Source organism: Mirounga leonina, unplaced genomic scaffold, assembly GCF_011800145.1.
Source record: "Mirounga leonina isolate KUSES-001 unplaced genomic scaffold, KU_Mleo_1.0 Mir_153, whole genome shotgun sequence".
Classification (NCBI taxonomy): Eukaryota; Metazoa; Chordata; class Mammalia; order Carnivora; family Phocidae; genus Mirounga; species Mirounga leonina.
This window is the reverse complement of record NW_023270387.1, coordinates 8027452-8045909: the sequence shown is the minus strand read 5'-3', so window position 1 is coordinate 8045909 and position 18458 is coordinate 8027452. Positions and strand designations below refer to the sequence as shown.

The window sequence follows — 18458 nt, the reverse complement described above, 5'->3', positions numbered from 1 at the left end:
GTTCTGAGGGGACACAAACATGCAGTTCATAGCACCAAACTGGCACTTAATCTTCTCCAGGCAAAATGTCCTCCAACCATGGGGCACCTGGGTGGCGCAGTCGGTTAAGCGTCCAACTCTTGATCTCAGCTCAGGTATTGATTTCAAGGTTGTGAGTTTAAGCTCCACACTGGGCTCCATGCTGGATGTGGAACCTACTTTAAAAAAAAAATCAGGGGCGCCTGGGTGGCTCAGTTGGTTAAGCAACTGCCTTCGGCTCAGGTCATGATTCTGGAGTCCCGGGATCGAGTCCCACATCGGGCTCCCTGCTCAGTGGGGGGTCTGCTTCTCCCTCTGACCCTTCCTCTCTCATGCTCTCTGTCTCCCATTCTCTCTCTCAGATAAATAAATAAAATCTTTAAAAAAAAAAGTATTAAAAAAAAATCGGGGTGCCTGGGAGGCTCAGTGGGTTAAGCGTCTGCCTTCAGCTCAGGTCATGATCCCAGGGTCCTGGGATCGAGCCCCACATCGGGCTCCCTGCTCAGTGGGGAGTCTGCCTCTCCCTATCCTGCTCCCCCTGCTGGTGTTCCCTCTCTCGCTGTCTCTCTCTCTCTCTCTCAAATAAATAAATAAAATCTTAAAAAAAAAAAAAAAATCCTCCAACCACTCAGAAGGAGCACAGATTCTTTGAGTGAAGACTCTGGAACTAGAGTGTATGTGTTTGAATCCCAGCTCTGCCTCTTGGGCACATGAGATTAAATGATCTCCTATATGCCAAGCGCTTTGAATAGTTCCTGCCATAGAGCAAGTAGGAAATAAGTGTTAGCTCTAATCACTCAGATGCATCTTTATGCCCCTTCAAATCTATGGCATATTCCTCTAACCCTGCTCTGATTTATGTGTCTTGTTGTTTAAGAAGTTAACACTTTTAAGTGGCAGAAGGGAAGGCTGGGCAGGCAGGCTCAGAAGTGGGTGTAGATCAGGGTGCCCTACATCTTATATGGGAAGGAAAGGAGGCGATGATTAAATACAAAGCACTTGGGTTGGGTCACATTTCCTCATGTTGCCAGGGCCCATCTTCCCCAGCTCTGGCTGGGTGCCTACACCCTCTGGCTTGCTTCTGCCTGGGCGACCTTCCGTGTGTACGCACGGTGTGTGAATGCTGCCGGGGCCGGGGGGCGGGGGGGACGTCCTGTCGTTCTTCTCCCCCCTGCTCTCCCTGCTATGGCCGAGGCTATATACATACAGGACCTTTACAGCTGGAGGCTTCCGTGAGATGCTGGCACACGCCCCAGCCCGTGGACAGAAGTATCAGCACCCTAGGCTCCCCTCGGCGCCCGCCAGCCGCACCTCTGTCGGCTGGAATGGCTCTGCTTCTGCTCTTCCCCCAGGCCGGGAGAAAGCTCAGTCCACGCTGACCTGGTCCCTACAGCTTCCGGCATCTCTGCTGTGAAGGCCCTCGTCTCGTTCTCCTCTACCACCAGCGGTCCCTGGATGGAATCTTCTTATTAATCCTGCTTCTTCTGCCCAGGCTTCCTTGTCACTGCCGGACAGTCAGCGCTACACCTGCCCCCACCCAGCTCTACCGCCCGAAGACCCCACGGTGGTTTCACGATTGCAAGTCTAGTTGATTTTATCCACTGTTTGATGAAAAGAAGCCTCTCGTGTTCATTTCTCCTGCACAGTGTTGCCTTCTACCTGCCGTGGAAATTGCAACTCTGGTTTCATTGTTTATGGTTTCCCATAACATTTTACCTTGCATATTTAACAAAGACTACAAACAATATCTGAAAACTCCCGCTGACAAAATCCTTAGAACTCTCACTACACCTCTCCTAATCTACATGAGTATGCTATTCTCTTGTATTTTAGCTTGTTCCTTTCTATTACATCTTCCCAAATTAGACATCATAATTGTCATCATCTTATTAAGTAAATCTGTATTAGATTTACTTATATGTTCACCATTTTCTTTGCTTACTCTGCTTCGAGACTTTTTTTTTTTAGATTCATTTTCCATCTTCTTAAAGTAATCCTTCAGGAAATTCCTTTCCTGTAGGTGATGTTGGCGGTAAAAATGTTTGTTTTCATTTATCTGAAAATATCATGTCTTTTTCTCTTGTACTTGAAAGATAATATTTTTAGGTTCACAATTGTAACCTTATAGTTATTCCTCTCTCAGCACTTCAAAGATACCACCTCACTGTCTTTCGGCTTCCCTGATTGCTGTTGACCTTGCAGTTACACTTTGGACAATTTTTCTTTCCTTTCTGACCGCTTTTTAAAAAATTTATTATGGAAGTATAGTTGACACACAATGTTATCATTAGTTTCAGATGTACAACATGGTGATTTGTCAATTCTATACATTACTCAGTGCTCAATCGTGGTAAGTGTAGTCACCATACAACGTTACTACAATATTATTGACTATGTTTCCTGCACTGTACTTTTTCATCCCTATGACATTTATTTTGTAACTGGAAGTTTGTACCTCTTAATCCCCTTCACCCATTTTACCCATCCTCCCCATGGCAACCACCAGTTTGTTCTCTGTATTTAAGAGTCTATTTGTTACTCACTTAGCATTATACCCTCTAGCTCCCTCCATGTTGTTGCAAATGGCAAGATTTTATTCTCTTTTATGGCTGAGTAATAGTCCACTGTGTGTGTATATGCATATATATATACACACTACATCTTCTTTATCCATTCCTCTATTGAAGGACACTTGGGCTGCTTTCATGAGTTGGCTATTGCAAATAATGCTGCCGTAAACAGAGGAGTGCATATATGTCTTTGACCTAGTGTTTTTGTATTCTTTGGGTAAATACCCAGTCATGGAATTACTGGATCATAGCGTAGGTCTATTTTTAATTCTTTGAGGAACCTCCATACTGTCTTCCACAGTGGCTGCACCAGCTTGCCTTCTTCCCACCAATGGTGCATGAGGGTTCCTTTCTCTCCACATCCTTGCCAACACTTGTTGTTTCTTGTGTTTTTCATTGTAGCCATTCTGACAGGTGTGAGGTGGTGTCTCATTGTGGTTTTGATTTACATTTCTCTGATGATGAATGATGTTGAGCATCTTTTCATGTCTATTGGGCATCAGTATATCTTCTTTGGAAAAAAATATCTATTCAGTTTTTCTGCCCATTTTTAAAATCTCTGCTTTTTATTTTTTAAAAAGATTTTATTTATTTATTTGACAGAGAGAGAGCACAAGCAAGGGAAGCAGCAGGCAGAGGGAGAGGGAGAAGCAGGCTCCCTGCTCAGCAGGTAGCCAGATGCAGGGCTTGATCCCAGGACCCTGGGACCGTGACTTGAGCTGAAGGCAGACGCCTAACTGACCGAGCCACCTAGGTGCCCCTAAATCTCTGCTTTTTAATATACTCCCTTTGTCTTCAAGTTTCTTCAAATTAACCTCATTTTACCTCTAGAAAAGTTTCAACTGCCCTCTCTTTAAAATATTGCCTTGTCTGTATCATCCCTATTCTCTCCTTCTGGGACTCTGTTTAGATGTATGTTAAACCTTTCATTCTCTATACCCCAAACCTCCCATTATTTTTCTCTATATCCATGATTCTCTGTTCTGTATTTTGCTATAAATTGCTATAGACTTCTTCAGATCTACATCCAGTCCACTAATTCTTTCTTCAACTGTAATTTGTTGTTTTACTAATACACTGCATTTTATAAGTTATCAATGAATACATATTTTTTTATTTCTATAAATTCCATCTGATTTTTAAAAAATCTGCTTGGGGGGCGCCTGGGTGGCTCAGTCGTTAAGCGTCTGCCTTCGGATCAGGTCATGATCCCAGGGTCCTGGGATCGAGCCCCGCATCGGGCTCCCTGCTCGGTGGGAAGCTTGCTTTTCCCTCTCCCACTCCCCCTGCTTGTGTTCCCTCTCTCACTGTCTCTCTCTCTGTCAAATAAATAAAATCTTTAAAAAAAAAATCTGCTTGGTAATTTTTGATAGTCTCTAGTTGACTGTTTTCTATTTATTGAGTTACCGTATATTTTGTATTTGGTAATTCTAATATCTAAAAGTTCTAGGAATTTAAATTTATTGTTTATTGTTTATGCAGACTCTCACTCATAGTGGTTTGCTTCCTTATGCATTTGGTGATCTTCGGTTAAAGCTTATATCTGGTTAACCTTAATCTGTAAAATCTGGGGTCTTAATTTGAGACTGCTTTCCTCCAGAAGATTTATGTTTATATTTCTAGGGAGCCCGCTCCCTTCCAGGTTCCCCAGGTTAATCCTGGAGTCCCAAGGTCAGCTCCTCAACCTTGGCAACCATTCAAGGACCAGTTCATGCATAAAGCTGATTTGGACACCTGTTCTCAGGAGAACTTGCCTTTTGGTGTGATCACCTCATCATTCAATGGCTTAATTTCTGATCAAACTTTTCCCCATCCTCCCATGCCAACACTCCTCCTCCCACGTCCCCCCACTTTGGAGATTTCCCTTACTTCCTGCCAGGTCAACATCTTATTAAAAGGTGTTTTATGCAGGACCCAGTTTTGTTGTGGGTGAGATCACCCCACCTCCAGACCATCTAGTCTGACCAAAACAATTGAATAGCTAAATATTGCAACTAGATGTAGATACCTTTCTATTTTTGCACAGCATAAATGAATTTATTTTCCCATAATTTTAAAATTCTCTCAGAGATTTAAATTATAATAGAAGTAATTCATAAACCCATACCTGTCATTTCATAAGCAAAGTGTTAACCACACACCCAAATGTGTTATACGTATTATCTCATTTAACCACAATCCCCAAAGATGGGTGATATTATTCTCATCTTAATGATGAGGGACTGAAGAACAGAGAAATAACCCACATTACTTAGTAGGTGGAACCAGTAGTGATGGTGGTGGGTGGGATCTAAAAAGGACCTGTGGAATTTCAGAGCCCATTTCTTAACTAAAGCACCATGCTGCCTCCCCAGAATTCTAATATCTCAAAAATAAAAAGAGGAAAATATCATACGAAGTTTAAAATTTTTTTAGTATCCAAGAGACGTAGGGACATCCAGAGAGGGCATGTAATTATCCCAAAGGTCACAAAGAAGACTTAGTGAGATTGATACTTTCCTGTCTGATGCATATATATATATTCTGATGGGTGTGAAATATATATATATACTTAGTCCTTCAGTGGATATACTATTTTGGGGGGGAGTCAGCTTTATTAAGGTACAATTTTCATATAATAAAATTCCCAAATTTTAAACATACAATTTGATAACTTTTGACAAATTTTGACAGACTCCTGTGACCCACTACTATAATCATGACATAACACATTTCCATCAAATTAATTATTTTATAGCTCTAATGAGTGCTGCCCTCTCTATGGTGGCCTGGGAAATATTTAGGGGGGTAAATATAAAAGGCAGTAATAAGCGCCATGTCAGTTTGCCTCTCACAGAACATAGAATTGAGTTCTAAAGGCCCTGAGGAAGGACTGGGGAGGACTTCACTGGACAGATTTCAGAGCTGGTGCTTATTCTTCCATCTCATTCTCAAATTTTATAGGTTAAGAAAGAACAGCCTAAAATATGAGTCTTCAGCATGTCACTAGTTGTCGTTGCACATACGAAGGGAAAACTCACATTCCTTTCTTCCTTGTTCAAAATATTGTGTTCACACGGTTGCCTCTTATCATATAAATCCTCCAGGAATAGTACTGAAATTGATATTGAAGAGCGCATAAGTTTTGACCAAGCAAGATGGTATATAATTTTTATTTTGCATACTGCAAACAACAGGATCTTGCAATGCCAGGTAGCCAAATTCAGAGGTTTACATTTGAATGAAATTTGCCAGTCTGCAACTTCCTGTAGCTAACATCGCAGCCTCACAGCTGCCCCAAAAGCCCCTCCATGAAAATGAGTTAATTTGAACTAATGGGTCACTGAGGTAGTAAAGTGATAAGATTAGGAGTATCACCTTGAGTACATTTATCATCATTTTTATGACCCTATAATATTTTAGGTGCCAACCTAGTTAAAGAAATATATTGAAATGTACTAAGGAACAGATCTCCGACTAGCGTAAGATTTTTCACACTGGTATATAATTTATTTTTAAATTCTAATGACATAGTTTAGAAAGCATCTGTTTAATTTTTGCTACTAATGCTAGAATAATAATAATCATAGCCCCTTATGAATAGCTGGGCTCCCTTTTAAAGGAATTCAGAGCACTTTATATATTTAATATCTCATTGTCATCACACCTATGGTTGAGAGACGGGTCAAGCTGGTGATACTACACTGAACATTCTAAAACCATGCTTGTTGGTTTGTTTTAGATTTATATATTTATTTATTTATTTGAGAGAGAGAGAGAGAGAGAATGAGCAGGAGGGAGAGAAAGAAAGAATCTGAAGCAGACTCCACGCTGAGTGCAGAGCCTGATGCGGGGCTGGATCCCATGAATGCGAGATCATGACTTGAGCCAAAACCAAGAGGCAGATGCTTAACTAACTGAGCCACCCAGGCACCCCTAAACCCATGTTTTAAGATCTGAATTTAGACCCACCATAAGTCATATGATTTTCTTCCAACTTTGAAATGCATGTAGAGTTAATGCTGGATGTAACACAGTGAGTCTTTAAATGGTTATCCATGTCAGGCTGGAATACCTTCTTCTTCCCGAAGAAAATGGGCGTAGAGAATCAGATGCCTTTGTTAATGTTAAAGCATGTAGCAGAAACAGGGGCATTCTGATGGGTGTGAAATCTTATACGTGAATGAACTATGCCAAACCCATTCTAATTTTATTCGTTTTGTAGTTTAAGGCAGGTTTTGATTTATGGGCCACTTATCTGAGCTACATAGCAATTTAACCATAAATAATAAAAATAGTCCATGATGAATAGGAACTATAGTTGGAAGCATCTATCTACCTTGTGTCAGGTGCTTTATATGAGGTTATCTTATTATAAACTAGATATTACCATCTCAGGTTTACCTGAGGAAACCCAGCATCAGAGAAGTTAAGTAATGTGCCCAAGATTGCCCAACTAGTAAATTCCAGAACTAGGTTTAAACCCAGAGTCTCTGATTCCCAAATTTCTGCTCCATCAAGCTCTCAATGACGTAACAAGCAAGTTCTCTGCACCTACCCTTCCATCAAACCAGACATTTCCTGGGCACCTCTGATGCACGAGGCACGGTGCTGAGTATTGCAAGTGTGAGACAAAATGCCACTCCAGAGCTTAGGTTGGGATCCACTTAGGGAGACAAGCCATTTGTGGTAGATTAACTATGACCATAGTTGCTTTGCAGCTTCTCTCACCAAGAAGTGGAGTCTGTCCCTCTACCCCTTGTGTCTAGGATGGTTTTGTAACTTGCTCTAACAGAATGTAACACAAACGATGTCATGTGTACTTCAGAGTCTAGGCCTCAAGAAGATTTGCAGCATTCACCTTCTTCTGCTTGAAATACTGCCTTATGATCTTTTAAGGAAGTCAGTCTCAACTCCTGGAGGATGAGTGTGGAAGTGAATTCCAATGCTCCTCCTGATGGCCACTACCAACTGCCAGACATGTGAAGGAGGCCATCTTGGACTCCCAGCACGGATGAACTCCAGCTAAGGGCAACTGCATGACTGAGCCCCAGGGAAACCAGCAGAGGAACATCTAGCCAGCCCACAGAATTGTGGGAAATAATAGATAATAGTTATCACCTTCTAAGGTCAGGGTGGGTTCTGCAGACATACCTAGGAGAAAGTCACTCATGATGCAGAGCTCATGGATTCCAGTGCAGGCTAGATCATATAATGTGGAGGTGGGGTGGAGGTGAGCTGTTGCCTGGGGGTAAGGCGACTGAACACGTTATATAGTGGGAGATATTGGAGTCCATGCACCTAGTTTCCAAGTGCATGGCCCATGCTCTACACACTCTGGAAGTCAGACAAGGGGGAATCTGAGGTACAGAGGATTTGAAATGGACACTGAAGGATGAGGGGATGCAGACAGGAGAAAGGAGGCTCCCAGGTGCCAGGAATTTTGTGAGTCAAGCACAGAAGTGGGAAAGCACAACTCTTCTTCAAGAAATAATAAGCAAGTTTGTCAGGAGCAAGAGTTTCACTTAGTTGATTACATAAAAATGTACTGCGTGCCTACTATGCATCAGGACTGTGGTGGTTTCCAGAAATAAAAAGAGGAATAAGGCATGGGTTCTGTTCTTGGGGAGCACACAGATTTATAGGGAAGACAGTTGCATAACTGTATAAACAGGGGTAAGAGGACTGGCATTTCATGAATACTTACTTCATGTCAGATTTCATGTCAGGCACTTTGTGTATATCAGTGTGTGTTTCATGATTTTTATTAAGGATGCATATTTATGTGCTTTATTTACTCTGCACTGTGCTAAATGACTGATATGCATTATCATCACATCCTCACTATTAACTAATGAAATAGATTGTTGTAAGTTATTATCTCCAGACTATAGATTGGGAAACTAATGAGACAGTATAAAGGACTTGTCCAAGGTCGCAAAGCTAGTAAGTGACAGAGCCTGATTTAGAGCAGGTAGGGGGTGGGGGTGAGTTGCTGCCTTCTTGGGGGAAGGTGGCTGAACACACTATATTGTGGGAGAGATCTGAGTCTGGTTTTGAAGGATGAGAGGAAATCAAGAAGTAGATAGGAGACTGGGCCATTATATTTGAGGAGAAAAGCAAAGGCTCGAATGTGCAGCTGACATGTCCCCGACATGGAAATGTGTGCAGGAAGAGTGCAGACAGAAGGCTGAAGAGAAGCTGGAGGAGGGTGTAGGAGCCAAGTTATAAAGGGTTTTTATGAGCCATGCTGAGGAGCTTGGACTTTGCCCGGTACCAGGCAATGGGCTTTTAGAAGCTCCTTAGCCATATGCACTTGGTGGTATTGGCATTCCAGCAAATTTAACCTGGTGCTGAAAATGGTGGGTCAGGAATGGATGATGGGTGAGTCTATGGGCTATTGCAACTGAACAGAAATGAAGCGATGAGGGGGTCCGATGGGCTCTCCTAGGGGCGGAATGTCAGGAGGTCAGCAGGTAACATTTATATCAAACTGGATGTGGCTTTTAGAGCCTGCCAAGGGCTGATACTCGCCATATGAGTGCTGCTGAGGGCTGCTGACCACCTGTCCAGTTGTACTAATTCCCGGGTCTCTTTCTGTCTTATCTTCTTTATCACCAACTTCCCCGCTGATGCCTGTGTGTAAAGAGGGGGCTGGCGCGTCTCCCTCAGACTGCACTATTTACAAAGAAAAACCCCCTACATTCTTAAATGATTTAATAGTATAATGTACAGGTCAATAAACATTTGTGAGGAAGGAATATTAACACATATATCCTTAAAAACATTTGCCTTTTGTCTACAAAGCCCTAGATCACAGAGGATTTATCTCACAAAGAAATTGCTCCTCTGGTTCTGTGCACTTTGTTTTTGTTATCACCAGCCTCCGGCAAAGTAGGTACTATGCAATTGATATAAAACGGAGACATAAAAGGGTTAACAGTTTGCTTACAGTATAGAGGTAAAACTGAAGACTTAAAGTCTTGTTTAGATTCTCTCTTGGGGGAAGGGAATTTACCACGAGAACATTAATTTATGCATGTTTATAATAGTGCGTGTAAATATTGAACATAGATTTTGATGTTCGTTGACTTGTTAGTACAACAACGTAATTTCTTTTTAATAAAATGTCATAGCAAAATTCTGGAAGATTGTATATGGAACTCAGTGTCCTGACCCTGGGGACGTAGGACAAGGGGATGAGTAAGCAGGAGAGGTCAGCAGACTTCTACTTTTTACTCTATACCCTTTATTCTGTTTGAAATTTTACCGTGCATTCTTTTGTAATTAAAACAGCTCCTTAATAAAAGTTACAAAAACAGAATTTAGGTCATATCTTTATGGTAAATCTCAAAAAAAAAAACCCAAAACAAACTTTGATTCCAAGTGTCTTACATTTCTGGTGTACGAACTATTTTATGTCCTTTGGAAAGCTAACAGTTACAGAATTCCACCTTTCTGACAGTTTCTTGACATTCTACCTTTACAACTCTCCTGCTTGGCACAAAATGATGTCCAGGCTGTCTCTGTGAGAAAGTGATTTCTGTTGCCTAAGCTACAAAATGAAACACATTTCTTTTTACCCCTGGTGTGCCTTTGGAATGCTGTTTGTATTTATGTAGCTAAGTAAGAACAACAGGAGCCACCAGGCTGCTCGGTGATAAGTGGTCCTGTACCCTGGGGCCCGGCCACATGCACTCGCCATGGCTGTTTCACTGCAGAACCTGATGATTTTTGCAAGCTGCGGGAAAAATTCACCACCAGGAAATATTTTAGATTTTATGATATTAAAAAAAAAATACAGAACCACTAGAACAGCTGAAAAAATAAGTTGCTTGCCAAAGGTTTGCCTTTACTATTATTATTATTTAAAAATTTCTGCAATTGTGAAAAAGCAGGTGGTTGGGTGAGGAATGTGGAAAGCCCTGGAAATGTGGTTCAGTTCTATAAACAAGGCAGGAGAGGGGGCTAATTAAAGTCAGACAATGGGCTATTTTGAAAGGCATAGATAAAGCATTCGTTCAAATGAATGCCAAGTACATAATATGTACCTCTGTATTCAAACATGGGCATTTTGAGTTGACAAGGCATTGACTGCTCAGAAATTTTTTTTTTTTTAATTCTTTCTGGGCTCATAAAGGGGCTTAGCTGGCAACCTTAACAAGGAATATACAAAGCACTGCAATATAAGAAGGAGCAAAAGGTGTGGGGAGACATTCCTGGGTAGACACTGATTACCTTGAAAACATTACAAATAAGTAGGATCCTTCTGCTGGCAATTCAGAAAAAAGGTAACAAGGGCAAGTGAGATGTACTTATTAAAGAAAAATAATAGTTTTCCTAAGAGGTTTAGCAATCAAACACAAGAGGAACAGGTACTTCTAAAAAATAAGAAAAAATAAAACACTAGCAAAGCAGGAAGACACACACTGGGTCATCCGATGACCATTTGCTATGTCCAGGCAACCAGGAAAATCTTACTAAAGCCAAATCACATTGTAGGATGGGTTCAGTTTATGAGAGTTGACATAAAAAGTAATTTTTATAGTAAATTTTAAGAAATCAGAGAAGCGCATGGGTATTTCTTGTAATAGTTGTACAGACACTTGTATGTCTTCAGAGTTTGGGACCACTGCCCAAATCTTATCCTTCTTCTAACCATGGATTCAGTTTAACCTACAAGTGCTCTGTTCTTCGATTTGACAAGATAGTCACGGCTGCAGTGGCTGGGATTTCTTTCCTGAAAAAGGAAGGTATGGCCGACTCCCTAAATTTAAAGCATGGATAATCAGTTCGCTCAAGAGCCTTCCTTCTTTTAGCCTCTTCATTATTGTAGCACCACCATTAGAATACCAAAGAGAAGTAACACAACCTATAAACTGTCCAACTTTCAGCAGGTTTTGGGGGGTATATCTTGATTAAATTTGGATCTTGATATCAGTAAAGGCTTCCATCTGTCTTTAGCATGGAACGCTAAAAATTGGCTTAGTGTCTAGGAAATGAGATCATTGGTGGTCCACCTCTCTTCATCTTTTCCCAACCTTTCATAAGAAGTTAAGAGCATAAGGAAGTTACTCTCCCTTTCCTTAGTGGCTGTTATATTTATCAGGAATATGCATATGAGTCTTCAGTGTATGAAATTATGAGAGAATGCTGGACACTGTGGAGACTGGGAGAGCATCTAAGAGGTGGATCACCAGAGATAGCAGGTCAACTGAGCTGGTAAACTCTGCTTTTTCCTGGGCTCAGGGATCTCTCTCTTCCAGCCCTCAAAAGGGAGCCAATATCATCTCTGCCTTCTCAAGTAGAAGAAGTGACATTCTACATCCATTCCCAGGAATGAGCCATGGGATACCAGTTTCTCAGGCAGTTAGATAATATTAAAAAAAGAAACCACACTTCATCAAAAGGCATAGCAGGAGAGTAAGTTATGGGCAAGAGGAAATGGTCAGCCAGAAGTGGGTTGGGTGAGGTAGGCCCCAGAGATCTCCGGGAGAGCAGCAGGTAGGTGACTTCACCTAACTGCAAGGTCAGTGTGGTATGCTATGACTCTGGTTCAGGAAATGTTTTCCTCTTTTTATAGAGAGGCCAGGTGCCATGGTGAGCCCAAGAGATCAGGGGTCCAGGAGTGGTGGGGAATGACAGAGAGGAACGACTGTCTGGAAGCAAGTTCTAGGACAGAGCTAGAGATAGGTTCTAGAAGGACATCAAGAACTTTTCGTGTCTAGTTCTTTTGAGGATGTCTGGGTATCATAGAAACGGAGGGTGCTGGTTCTAATTGAGACAGGGTGTGGCATCATCTAAACAATCTATGGAATCACTGCAGGGATAGGTGGGTTGAGAGGGAGCAAAAGTCATGACCGGGACCCAACATCATGCCTGGAATCTGAAGGGTGACAAGAGGCCTGAGTGGAGACCCTGAGACAAAGTGATTATTCCAAAGCTAGTCCTTCCTTGGACCAGAGATGTAAATTAAGAAGGCAAAACAAAGGCGATCCAACAAACCTGGGTCAAATCTACACTCCAATGCTTTCTACCTGGTATTTATTTTCCTCATCAGAAAAATAGATATGAGTGCCACCCTATCAAGTCTGTTGTGCTTCTTGTTGATATATGGCATATATTGTAAAGTATATAAGTGAAAATATTTTTAAGTCCCTATTTCAGAGCCTAGCAGTAAATAGGATTACTTATTAATTAAGTTATTAATTAATTAATAATATCATTATTATTACTTAATAATAACAATAACTGTTATTATTAAGAATTCTTATCTACCCCAGAGAGAACTGGGGTGACAGGAGGAGACCCAGGCTTCAAAGTCACCTCCACGGTGCCACCCATACCAATCTTTGACTAGACATTAAAGTTAGTGTCAGAATATTTGCACTCCACATAATTGGTATGTGATTTTATGTGATTTATGTGATTTTTTTGTTCCCCGTTCCCCTCACAACTGCAATCTGCAAAGTTCTACTTGAACGAGAAGAAAGGCGATTTATCTTTATCAGAACAGAGAGGGGTTCAGCTTGGCCTTGGAACTTGGGGATAGTGTTGTCAGTGGGTGGGACATGTTCTGAGGTCAGGAAAACCTATCAAGCCAAACTGAATATTGAGATGGGAAGAACCTGACCCTCTACTTCTCGTCACAAGGACACCGAGGCCCAGTGAGAAAAAAGGAGTTGCCTGTGACCTCTGAGAGCCAGAAGGAGGGGTTGAAACAGACTGAGGACGGATCCTTTTTCTTTTGGTGTAGAAGAGATGTCTTGGATGTGTTTTTCAAAGCTTCAGAGAAATCAAAGAAATCTTGAGATGCTGTAATATACAGTTGCCAATTGCCTACTTTCTTAAACACCTCACGAGAAATCCAAATGCAAATCGCAGATACGGACACCACCACGTTTACACTCGGTGGTAACTGAGGTGTGCATGTGATTGGGACTGCAAAACAGCAGCTGGATACGTAACTAAACAAACCTCTAACTAGCAGTCTTGATAGAAAGGCAGGCAGTTATTATGGATGGAGCTAGGTGATACACATCTGTCTCACAGAGTTTCGCCATCTCTCAATAAAGATCAAACACTTCCAAGTACTCTAAGCCATAAATGCGCTAAATGGCACCATGTACCTTCTGTTGCTCCAAGTTTTTCTATCAGTATATACTATTGTCATACTTCTTTCTGTGTTTACAATGTTTTCCTTCCAGAAATAATTAGGAAATATTATTAACCAAGACGCCCAGCTGACAATATGGCTTTATCTGATGTGTTCTTGGCATGGAGATTTCAGCAGCCAATTTAAATGTAAGGATTTAGGAAAACACAGAAAGAGAAAATCATTGTAAGTCATTATGACTTGGAAAGCAAACAATCGAGGTTGATGTAAAAGAATCATGACAACGGAAACAGCTAACTTTCGTTCTGTACGTGTATATAATATTTATAATTCAAGACTTATATAATCTAGATATATTTCCCATTTGGGCTGTCTTGCCTTAACATTTTCTTCAGTTCAGGCCTTCCGAAACAACCTAGAAATCTTCATGTATTTTCCTTCATGCTTATGTAGAATATTAATCTAAATTAAGTTTCCTGTCTATTTCCTTATTGTTCCTCGCTTATGGCATTTTGATGAACGGGCAACATAATAAACCAATAAAAGAAACCGAACAGCAGACCCCGATCCCAGGCTCATTGTTATCTCCTCCACACTGCCCTGTAAGCCCCCATTCTGCTGATAATTTTTACTCCAGACTGATCTCCGTTTCCTACTTCGTAAGTTAAATTTTCCCCCCCAGGGCAGCTGTTGTGATTTTAAACGAATCTTTATGATAGCTTAAGAAAAACTTGATTAGAAAGCTCAAGAGCCCGCAAATCGTTCACTCAGTTTCAAAGCAAAATGAAAAATTGTGGCTATTAGCCTTACTGCTTCCTCTTGTTATCCTTTTTTGTTCTATACTATAGATAACTGAGAGTTCACTGAATTTTGTGATGTTATTAGACTTTTTCAATGATTTGCTTCTATGAAACTCAACTGAAATCGTGTAATTGAAAAAAACACAAAAACCTACATCAAAAGTCTAATTATATATATTTTTTGGTACTAGATGTGGGTGAATGGCTCATAGTTTAAATATTCTGATAGAAGATTGAGTAGTGTAGTAGAGAATAACACAGAAAAAACTGAGAAAGAAAGAGAAAAACCATTATTTAAAACCAGATGTCTACAGTAATAGTGGGAAACCACAGGCTCATGGCTAGGATGTAGAGAAGTGGTTTTAAGTCCAGTATTTGGTGAAAATCTCTTTGGTGAAAATCTCTTTCAATTCCTACTGCGAAGATGTGAAAAACATTTCATGGTATCAAAAACAGATGTTCTTGAAGGAAACTGTGGTAAAGATGGATTAACACAGCCTGTGTAAACTTATCAAAGTGCTGTCACAAAGAGTAGAGCACCAATTTGGGCATCAGTGGATACTTCCTAAAGGCTACTTATCCAGAGGGACGTATTTTCATCATGTATGTGTATTAGCTTCCTAGGTCTGCTGTAACAAATTGCCACAACCTGGGTGGCTAAAAAAATTGAAATATCTATCTGTATGGTTCTGGGAGCCAGAAGCCCAAATCAATGTGCTGGCAGGGCTGTGCTCCCTGTGGGACTCTTGGGGGGGAGCATCTACCCTTTGCGTCTTTCAGCTTTCATTGGCTGCCCACATTCCTTGGCTTGTGTCTGCGTGACTCCAACCTCTGCCTCCCGACCACCCTGCCTCTTACTGTTTCGTGTGTCTTCTCCTCTCTGTGTATGTGTGTGTGTGTGTCTTTCTCAAACCCTCTCTCATGAGGATGCATGTAATTGCATTCAGGGTAATGCAGGGCAGTATCTACTTGGATAATCTAGAGTAGGTGCCTCTTCTGAAGATCCTTAGCTGAATCACCTACTTTGCCACAGAAAGGAACATTCACAGGTTCCGAGGTTTTGATGTGGGACCTTTGGGGGGTCCCTCTCTTGGCCTAGCACACTCTATATGACAGAACTGTATGGTAGTGTCTCCAGTCTCCTCGAGCTGGCCTCTCATTGGTTATTACCCATGCTGTCTGTAGCAAAGTTCGAACATGCCTAAGGATGGGTTCCTCATCTGAACTTGATTCGAGACATTCAACTCACTGCTGCCTGGGGCACTGGCATCAGAAAGAGAAGGTAGGTTCAGTATTATCCATGCAAGTAGAACCCCAGGTGCCCACCAGCAATGTGACTCTCCATGATTCCTGCTCATCAGGTTGGCCTTGCAACAGGGACAGAAATAGGATTATAGTGTCTTTCTTGAGATATACAGATCTTCTAGAATAGTGGTTAACAGGTGGACAGTAAAATCAATTTATGGAGATACCTTAAGCCCAAATAACCATATTTTGGGAAAGTATGCATTTAATTACCTAAATTTAACAGGGCATTGGAGTAGGATGAGAGTAAGACACTAGTATTGAGATATTAGATAATATATGTGAACCTGTAGACAAGGCTAAGTTCATGCTGCCTATGCACTTGATGCCTGAGAAGAACTACCATAGTTAGGGCGGGTTTGTACCTTTCTTATCCTAGAAGTTCTTTCCATGTGGTATATTTTCCTGTGTTTTGATTTTCTTTGTTTGCATGTGCTATGGTCTGAATGTCTGAATCCTTCCAAAATCCATGTTGAAATCCTAATGTCCAATATGATGTTATTAAGACGTGGGGCCTTTGGGAGGTGAATAGGTCATGAGGGTGGAGCCCTCACGAGTGCTATTAGTGCCCTTATAAAAGAGGCCCCCAGAGAGCTCCTTAGGCCCTTCCTCCAAGTGAGGGTACAATCAGAAGTCAGCAGTGTGCAACCCAGAAGAGGGTCCTCACCAGCATCTGGCTATGCTGGCCCCCAGAACTTGGACTTCCAGCTTCCAGAGCTGTGAGAGATAAATACTTGCTGCTTATAAGCCACCCAGTCTGTGGTATTTCATTATAGCAGCCCAAATGGACTAAGACAGCATGAATCAGAGATTGTTCTACCCCAACCCACATAGGTCTGTCCCTTTTAAAGGAATATTGAATTGGGAGCCAGAAGACCTATCACCTGCTAACTGTGCAACCTGAAAACCATCACTTCCTGCCTCTTCTTCTTCTCAACCTTTCCATCTGTAAAATGGGAAACCATGTAAATATCAGTTTCATAGGATTAGTGTGTCCATCCAATGAGACAACACAGGAAATGCACTTTAAACTGTCTTTATGTAAATAGGATTGTGGTCTTCATATCACACGGCTGTGCTGCCTGGTCCTTTGTCTTTAGTCTAGAGCTTGGTTATGCAGCCTTGTATTTTTTAAATGTAGAAATCTTTTTCTTTTCCACCAGGTTATTTGGTGTTTAATGGCACAGATTATATATTATGTGTTTCTTGTCTCCACTTTCACTCTAACACTGTCAATGTCACTGGGCCAACAGTAATAGCTCAACTGTGATCTGGGTAGAGATGAGAACATTGGCCGTGTGAGCCTTGAACCCCTGCTCTTTGCTCTATGGTCAAGTTCTCAAACTCTGATGTGCAAAGGAATCACCCAAGGAGCAGGTTAAAAATGACCATTCCCTGGCTCCAGTTCAAAATCTCTACGTTAATAGATATGGGACAGAGACCAGGAATCTGCATTTTAAAATAAAATCAAACAATATGGCTTATTATGAATTATGTTTATATTGTTACATCTCTGAAAGTGAAACATCAAAAAATAATGAAAACAGATTATGTGATAGTCACAGATCTTAAGCAAAAAATGTTAGGTAATTTTTTAAAGAAGAATACAGTTATATCCACCATTTGGAAATACTATGCTTTCTTGTCTTTTTCTGTAATTCTGTGTGGCATTGTGCCTTCTCATTGTATGTAGGTATTGATGATGATGCCAAGGGGTGAGTTAGAGCCTCACTCACACTGGACAGATACAGTCTCTGCTCCTTGACTATGTCTTTAATCTGTGATTCCTGCCTTCCCCATTGACAGTATGACTGGAACGTCCATTAGATCTCACAATTCTGGCTGTAGCTGTGGCCAATCCACATTACTTCCACAAAGCCGTGGTTCATTTGGAATAGACTCTGAATTCCCTCTCTCAGGCACCTGGGTGGCTCAGTCGGTTAAGCATATGCCTTGGGCTCAGGTCCTGGGATCGAGTCCCGTGTGGGGCTCCCTGCTCAGCGGGGAGTCTGCTTCTCCTTCTCCCTCTGCCCCTCCCCCTCCCTGCTCCTTCTTGCTCTCAAATAAATAAATAAAATCTTAAAAAAATAAAATTGAATCCCCCCTCCCCCCATCTCTCCTCCTTTCTCTCCCTCAAGAGACTAAATTGGTATGGATATTTGTAACACACACCCCCATGACTCTGAGCGGACACTGAGAAACACTGCACTAGGAATAGATAAGGAGCCAATTACTCTGATTTTATTTTTATCATCTAAGCTCCATTTGTTGAACTAGAAGAGAAGAGGTGCTTTAAAATAAAGGAAGACAGAAGATGTGCAATAAAAGTTCTTGGATGGGAGGAAATAGAATCTGGAGTTGGTTCACTTGAAACATGTCCCAGCAGTTTGATTGAGGAGTGGTGTTGAACGCTGAGCCCACGTTCTGAGCAGCGTCCCCCCCCCGCCCCCCCGGCCAAGAACAATTGCCCGGGGTGCGCCAGCCCCGGTAAAGTGCTGTACATGCTTCCTACATTTGCTCTTGTGTCCTGCACTCACCAATACATGAGGGACGCCTGACATTCATGTCGCTACATGTTACCAATAGACTAAGCGATCACAAACCCATCTTGGTAGCCAACTGCTACTCTCACTCTAGACTTGCTTTTGGAGATCTGGGTGCAAGGACTGA

At 41.5% G+C, this 18458-nt stretch overlaps 1 protein-coding gene across 1 annotated transcript in view; it reads right to left on the bottom strand.

The window, feature by feature from the left end:
* Positions 1-18458, bottom strand: part of CUNH11orf53 (chromosome unknown C11orf53 homolog) — a 494983-nt gene that overhangs the window by 6954 nt on the left and 469571 nt on the right. The window lies entirely within an intron of this gene.